The sequence below is a fragment of the Anabrus simplex genome, chromosome 5, assembly GCF_040414725.1.
Source record: "Anabrus simplex isolate iqAnaSimp1 chromosome 5, ASM4041472v1, whole genome shotgun sequence".
NCBI lineage: Eukaryota > Metazoa > Arthropoda > Insecta > Orthoptera > Tettigoniidae > Anabrus > Anabrus simplex.
This window is the reverse complement of record NC_090269.1, coordinates 25013396-25021150: the sequence shown is the minus strand read 5'-3', so window position 1 is coordinate 25021150 and position 7755 is coordinate 25013396. Positions and strand designations below refer to the sequence as shown.

The 7755-nt window shown below is 42.1% G+C and overlaps 1 non-coding gene across 1 annotated transcript; it reads right to left on the bottom strand.

Annotated features, from left to right (window-relative positions):
* Nucleotides 1-3625: 3625 nt before the first annotated feature.
* On the bottom strand, nt 3626-3698 carry TRNAR-UCG (transfer RNA arginine (anticodon UCG)). Its single transcript has one exon. It is a non-coding gene; the product is annotated as a tRNA-Arg (tRNA).
* Between the last annotated feature and the right edge of the window lie 4057 nt (nt 3699-7755).

Here is a 7755-nt window from a genome sequence, read left to right as displayed (position 1 = left end):
ACCTGCACCTGGCGAGGCGAACATGTCCTCGGACACTCCCGACACTAAAAGCCATAACTTACGCCATTTCATTTCATTTCACTCGGTACGCAGAAAATTCTGTTAAACCATTTTCTCGTAGCTCGGCGTTGATATGGACTTAGCAACAAAAATACGAATTCATGTATACCTGTGTTATCAAATTTAATTCTATATAACTTTCGTTATGTAGTATTTATCGATAGGACCACTAATAAATATTTGAGAATTAAATTTTAGGCCTTCCCCTAAACTAGCATTTCACTCAGCGTGAGTAAAATGATTTATAGCCTAGATCAGGGCCTCTCAGGATGCATGCGCCCGTGCACTGCACAGCGCAAGATGCAGGAGACGACTTCATTAGGTTGACCAGAGTGCAAACTTCCACTTTCCCTACATCTGTCTCACCCGTTAGGCCTGTCTTCGCCTTCTCCTACTTCCCCGCTGATTCTCCCCTCACTGCGAAATATTTATGTGCGGTGAACGGTGACACTGTTGTATGAGACAATGTTACTGGTGTTAAAACACTCTTCTTTCAATTTGATTTGAGCAGACAATTTATCTTCTCTAGCTCTTCCTTAATCTTTGCAATGATACCAGTTATGCCTGGAACAAGGGATCGGCTGATAGCAATTCTGAGAGCTTTCTTTAAGTTACAATCAACAATAGGCCTACTCGCACGCAATTAGTTTTCGTACAAGTCAAAACAGGAAAAAAATACCTTTAACATAGCATATGGAATCAAACATAGAAATAATCTTAGCTGCTTCTCGATGCAGCTTAGGAAAATCCTCCTTCGACAAATTCTCGTAGAATTTGAGCAAAGCCTTTATATTGGAAAATAGATATTTTTAATTAACTAACCACATAATTATTGTCCCACGGATTAAGCATTTGGCTTTATCGTCACGACTGACAAAAAAATACGAAAGTTCCCAGTTCGATTGAAATGGACATTCGGAAGTCTTTGCTTTCTTCGAAACAGGTTGCTCGATTATTATGTTGTTGCCTTGCGCTTACCTATTTCACTGATAAACAAGCCGTCTATCACCGAACGCTTCGTCGCTCTCAGCACACTACACCATCCGAGTCAAGCCGAGTTGAGCCGAGTCGGACCGATGCACTGAGCACGGAGTCTCTGCGCCTCGATTTGCACGCGTGAGATTTTGGGCGTTTGAGGGGCCCCGGATTAGATTGTAGTGTCTCATCCTCTGACTTCACATACCAATATTCATTAAGTTCTCTTCATCCGTTTTCTCTTGATGCGTGTACAGACAGACAGACAGACAGACAGACAGACAGACAGACAGACAGACAGACAGACAGACAGACAGACAGACAGACAGACAGACAGACAGACAGACAGACAGACAGACAGACAGACAGACAGACAGACAGACAGACAGACATTACGGAAAAGTAAGAAGTGCATATTATTCTTACTATGGACATGACCGATACAGATATACCATTATTTTCAAAGTCTGAATAATGTACAGACAAAACTCTTATTTTATATATATATATAGAGAGAGATTATTTTATTATTATTATTATTATTATTATTATTAATTATTATTTTACAATTGGCTTTAGGCTTTAGGTCGCACCGCCACAGATAGGTATTATGACGACGATAGGATAGGAAAAGGTTATGGGAAGGAAGTGGCCATGGCTTTAATTAAGCTACAGCCCGAGGTTTTGCCTGGTTTAAAATTGGGAAACCACGTAGAAACATCTTCAGTATTATTATTGTCCGCCTCTGTGGTGTAGTGGTTAGTGTGATTAGCTGCCACCCCCGGAGGCGCGGGTTCGATTCCCGGCTCTGCCACGAAATGTAAAAGGTGGTACGAGGGCTGGAACGGGGTCCACTCAGCCTCGTGAGGTCAAGTGAGTACAGGAGGGTTCCCTCTTCCTTGCCTATCCCTTTCAATCTTCCCAATCCCCCACAAGCGTAGCAGGTGAGGTCGCCTGGGCAAGGTAGTGGTCCTCCTCCCCAGTTGTATACCTCCGACCCTGGAAGGTAAACAGATTAAGAAAGAAATAAATTATTATTATTATTATTAAGTTAGGTACCAACCCGGCATTTGCTTGAAGGAGTAAACCACTTCGAGGATGGCTGAGGTGGGAATCGAACCCTCCTCTACTCAGTTGTACTCCCGAGGATGAGTGGACCCCGTGGACCTTTTTAAATTTCATGGCAGAGCTGGGAATCGAATCCGGGCCTCCGGGGTTGGCTGACAATCACGCTAACCACTATACCACATGGGCGGACATTATTATTATTATTATTATTATTATTATTATTATTATTATTATTATTATTATTATTATTATTATTGTTGTTGTTAATTTGATGACATTTATTGTATTCCCCGGTCCAGAAAGCCAAGCATAACGGCCAAGAGAATTCGTCGTGCCGATCACACGACACCTCGTAATCTGCAGGCCTTCGGGATGAGCAGCGGTCGCTTGATAGGCCAAGGCTCTTGGGGCCTGTCGCACCATACGATTTGGTTTATAATTGTATGCACAGCATTATGAGTTAAAGTAAAAGTGGACATTACAGATTGTTACTATATTGGGTCTATATAGGTCTATATATATCTTTCCTTCATATTGTAGGGTAATTTTCTCGCACATGTTAAGTAATTTTTCGAGATATTTAGGTCATTTTTGGGCATTTATTAGATCATCAAAATTCAGATAGTTTAAAGTATATATTTTATAACTGTTGGGTTATTCAGTCAGCCGAAACTATTGCTGAATAATAATAATGTTTAAACTACATAAAAAGAAAACAAGGGTCCGCCTCTGTGGTATAGTGGTTAGCGTGATTAGCTGCCATTCCCGGAGGCCCGGGTTCGATTCCCATCTCTGCCACGAAATTTCAAAAGTGGTTTGAAAAGTGGTACGAGGGCTGGAACGTGGTCCACTGAGCCTTGGGAGGTCAACTTAGTAGAAGTGGGATCGATTCCCACTTCAGCCATCCTGGGAGTGGTTTTCCGTGGTTTCCCACTTCTCATCCAGGCAAATGCCGGGATGGTACCTAAGTTAAGGCCACGGCCGCTTTCTTCCCTCTTCCTTGTCTGCCCCTTCCAGTCTTCCCATCCCTCCACAAGGCCCCTGCTCAGCATAGCAGGTGAGGCCGCCTGGGCGAGGTACTGGTCATTCTCCCCAGATGTATCCCCGTCCCAGAGTCTGAATCTCCAGGACACTGCCCTTGAGGCGGTAGAGGTATGATCCCTCGCAGAGTCCGAGGGGAAAAGCGACCCTGGAGGGTAAACAGATTTGGAAGGAGAAGAAGAAGAAGAAGAAGAAGAAGAAGAAGAAGAAAAAGAAGAAGAAAATCTGGTAACAGTATTATACTTAAAAGAAGTACTTGTTTTCTTTCCTTTTCTTTTTTCGTTGGTGTAGCGTTTGCCTTACTCGTAAAAATCACACTTGCCATTGTATGAATGTGAAGCACAGTGGGCAGCGATTTCCGACAGGTATTTTATATTAAATCATGAACACGAGACTACACTGAAGGAAAATATTGTTGCAGATGGAGTTATCGCTTGATTTTACGTTAAGCAAATTAAGAAAGTGGGAAGAAAAAATTCGACGACCGTGACAGGACTCGAACCTGCAATCTTCGGATCCGAAGTCCGACGCCTTATCCATTAGGCCACACGGTCAGATACCAAACATAAGCTTTGAAAGGTATTTAAAATAGTTATTTTCATTATTTTTCGTATTATGAATATTAGATGAGGTTATAATTAGTGTTTTCTGACCCGTCCTCATTATTTCTCCGCCTCACTACTCGGAGTATTTTGAAGCAGCCCATACTTGCTGTACGGAGGTATTGGCTATTACATTTACCACCGGTGCTACGCTAGTATTGACTGTACCTCCGTACCCGGTGCAGAAAATATTACTGTAGGTATACTGGTGGCTATTGTTTCGAGCTACAATTCTATAACAGTCACTTCTGAGCCCTAGTCATAGCGTCGAAAACAAGCAAGAGCTGATCGAAGGAAGTCAGGTTGGAAAGAGTAATTGACGGGTCTAGTATAGTCTTAACTGGAAGTAATTCAAGACTCAAATTTCCTCCTCTTAACATTTTATACACGGATCCGAATGAAATACCAGCACTTTCAATTTACACGTTCGTTTAATTTTCTATGATGTTCTAAAAATTGTTACTAGTTGCTAGTAGTTTTAAGTTCACACGAACACATTGAAGGTTTTCGGCGACGCAAGGAAGGTAGCGTCCGTGGCGTTGATTATGTTACAGCCCCAGATCATTTACCTGGTGTGAAAACGGTAAACCACGGAATTAATCATTCACAGAGACATAACTGTAGAACCAACAGATCTCTCAAATCTATTGTCTAAGAAGCCTCGAAAGTTGGATTTTGGATTGTAATATGAACATACCATTCGCTGTGAAACTGTGAAAATGCGAAACCACGGAAAACCATCTTCAGGGCTGCCGATAGTGGGGTTGGAATACAAGCTCACAACTGGGTGACTCTCACCGCACGGCCAACTTGTTCGGTCATATTCTTTTGACCACCACAGTCTTGTTAGGCGAAAGCTTTCATACAAATTTTGTGCCTCGATGCCCTTTAGGCGAAAAATCCACAAACCACAAAATGCACTACAGTTAGACAAAATATTTTGAACAGCAAGAAAAGGAGTAGCCTATGTGGTGTAGTTGTTAGCGTGATTAGCTGCCACGCCCGGAGGCCCGGGTTCGATTCGCGACTCTGCCACGAAATTTGAAAAGTGATACGAGGGATGGAACGGAATCCACTCAGCCACTGTAGAGGTGGGTTCGATTCCCACCTCAGCCATTCTCGAAGCCTCCACGCAAATGCCGGGATGGTACGTAAATTAAGGCCACGGCCGCTTCCTTCCTTCCTTCGTCCGTGTCTACCGTTTCCAATCTTTCCATCCCCCCCCCCCCCCATACAAGGCCACCGTTCAGCATAGCAGATGAGGCCTCCTGGGTGAGGCACTGACCCTCATCCCCAGTTGTATCCCACAACCCGTCTCACGCTCCAGGACACTGCCCTTGATTCAGCAGAGGTGGGATCCCTCGCTGAGTCCGAGGGAAAAACCAAAACTGGAGGGTAAGCAGATTAAGAAATCAAGAAAGAAAGAAAGAAAGAAAGAAAGAAAGAAAGAAAGAAAGAAAAGAAAGAAAATTAGTGAGGTGAATTCGCACCAATCAGTATCGCTGCCTGCTGGAATGGGGAATGAATTTAAACTATCGTAATTTTTAAGTCCAGAGTACACTTTGGCCAGCGCGTGGTCCCTTGGTCATTCTCTTTTTTTCCCTCCAAATTCAGTGTGTCGAAACTGAAAATGAACGCAGGCAAAATGTGTAGTAGGAGTGTTCCGAAAATGTTTGCAAAGTTTGGGCTGGGAATAACTGGGAGAAAGGAGGCGAGCTGTTCGACTAAGTGGTATGTTCCCAGCTGTCACTGGAGAGGTGGAGTGGAATGACATCAGTAGACGAACAAGTGTGAGTGGTGTTTTTAAAAGTAGGAAAGATCAAAATATGAAGAAAAAGGTGGATTTCAAGAGGACAAATTGGGGCAAATATTCGTTTATAAGAACGGGGAGACAGGGATTGGAATAATTTACCCAGGTGAATGTTCAGTAAATTTCCAAATTCTTTGCAAATTATTTAAGAACAGACTAGGAAAACAACAGATAGGGAATCTGCCACCTGGGCGACTGCCCTAAATACAGATCAGTGGTGATTGATTATGTTACGGAGATTTCCGTGGAGCAGAAAGAGGGGAAAGAAGGTGCTGGAGTGAATGGGTCTCTCTACAATACCAAAATTAATTTAAAATTTGAACTGAAGGTTGTATTTCTTCAAAAACAACAAACTTAACAATTTTTCCCTTGGTGAAAATAACAATGATATCTCAGGTACAACGCCAAACAAGGGTGGAACACCCCAGAATGGGGAATTTGACAATTTTGGGCTTCAAGCCCTCGATTTACAAGTTCTGAGCTACAAGCTCAAGTTTACAAAATTTACAATTCAAAATGAGGAATAATTTAGTCAAGGGCAGAAATCCCCCAATTCAAGAGCTCTTGCTACAAAACTTTCAATCTGTAGCCTTCCAGAGGCACCCCTCACTATTACCAAAACTTATGAAAGAGCTTACATGCTCTCAATTTCTTACAGCCTACTCAAGGCAACATTACATCCAAGTCTTACACTCTCTGGCATCACAAGGCACGATTTACAAATGGAAATAGTTTTACACAGGGATATCTAGTACCCAACCTTCTGGGCCTTTGCGGAAAAAGAACAGGTTAAATAAATGTCCCGAATACAAACTGAACGGAGGCGTACACTTGCGCTCCCAGATAATGAAATATTAAAAACCCTAACAGGGCTCTGGGCCCGACGAAACAGGGGCTAGTCCCATGCTACTGAGGTGACTCGCATGGAAATAACTTTAATATATTACAGTAAGAAAACAGTTACGAAATCGTAGTCACCTCAAACCAAGATGAAGGGGAGCTCGAGAGGGCACCTCACTCTCTATCCCCGATTTACAGTTAAAGACTTCATGAAGTTTTACATTAGCCGAAAGCAAATATATATTTTAGAAAAGTTTTGTTACATAGTTAAGAATTCGGACCTTCCCCTCGGATAAGTCTGCGGAGGTAGCTACAGAAAAGAGAAATAGTTTTACACAGGAGTATCTAGTACCCAACCTCCGTTCAGTTTGGCTGATGTACTGCCTGCCGAAGAATGAGGCGTCCCGCCTCCTGCCTTAACACACACACACAGAAAGACGACAAACAGGAGACAAGGAAACTTGATAAGCCGCAGATTATATACCCTCAGGGAAGGTTCGAGAGGATTCTGGGCTAATGCGGACACACCCTCTCATTTTTATTGGCTGAACCCAAACGTTACCCCCAAAACCGAACAAGAAGCCTGTGATAGGCTGAAAATTAATTACAGAAAATTTTAATTGGCCAGATTCAAAATTGGCGGAATGAGACAGAAGTGTTGCAAACCTAGAATTACTTAAAAAAAACAAATGAAAATTGAGAAAACCCATAAAGACAAAATTTCTTTCAATAACAACTTCCTTTACCTTGCACCAGAGTGCATGACCGTAGGTTTTTGGTAGTGACATCTGTGGAAAAATGTCCAAACTTCCTGACGTACGGCAAAATCAAAACCAAGATAAATCCAATTAGTTTAGGAAACTACACAATAAAACAATTACTTAATATTTCAGTAGTGACATCTTCTGATTAAAGTCTCAGCTTTATGTAATAGCAATTTCACATTTTAGTCGGTAGAGGAGTTCATTAAGGCGCTTATTTTGAATGTGCGGAGTTGAGGTGTACCTCCCGGTACAGATTGATTGATTGATTGATTGATTGATTGATTGATTTTGTAAAACAGTTTAATGCAGACAATATTCAAAGTGATGGGTCTGTTCTGAGGTGCAATGTTTGTGATATTTCAATAAAAATTGATTAAACATCTACCAACACGAGGCTGACATATCTGAGTACTTTCAAATACCACCGGACTGTGCTAGAATCGAACAAGTGGAGTTGGGTTAAGAAGGCTAGCGCTTTGCCGCCTTATCTACTAAGCCAGGCATAAATATTCATATGCAGATGAATTTCTCTCTTTCATTAAGGAAATTCTGAAAAAGAGACTCCTGTAGGATACAATAACTATGCTGAAATTAC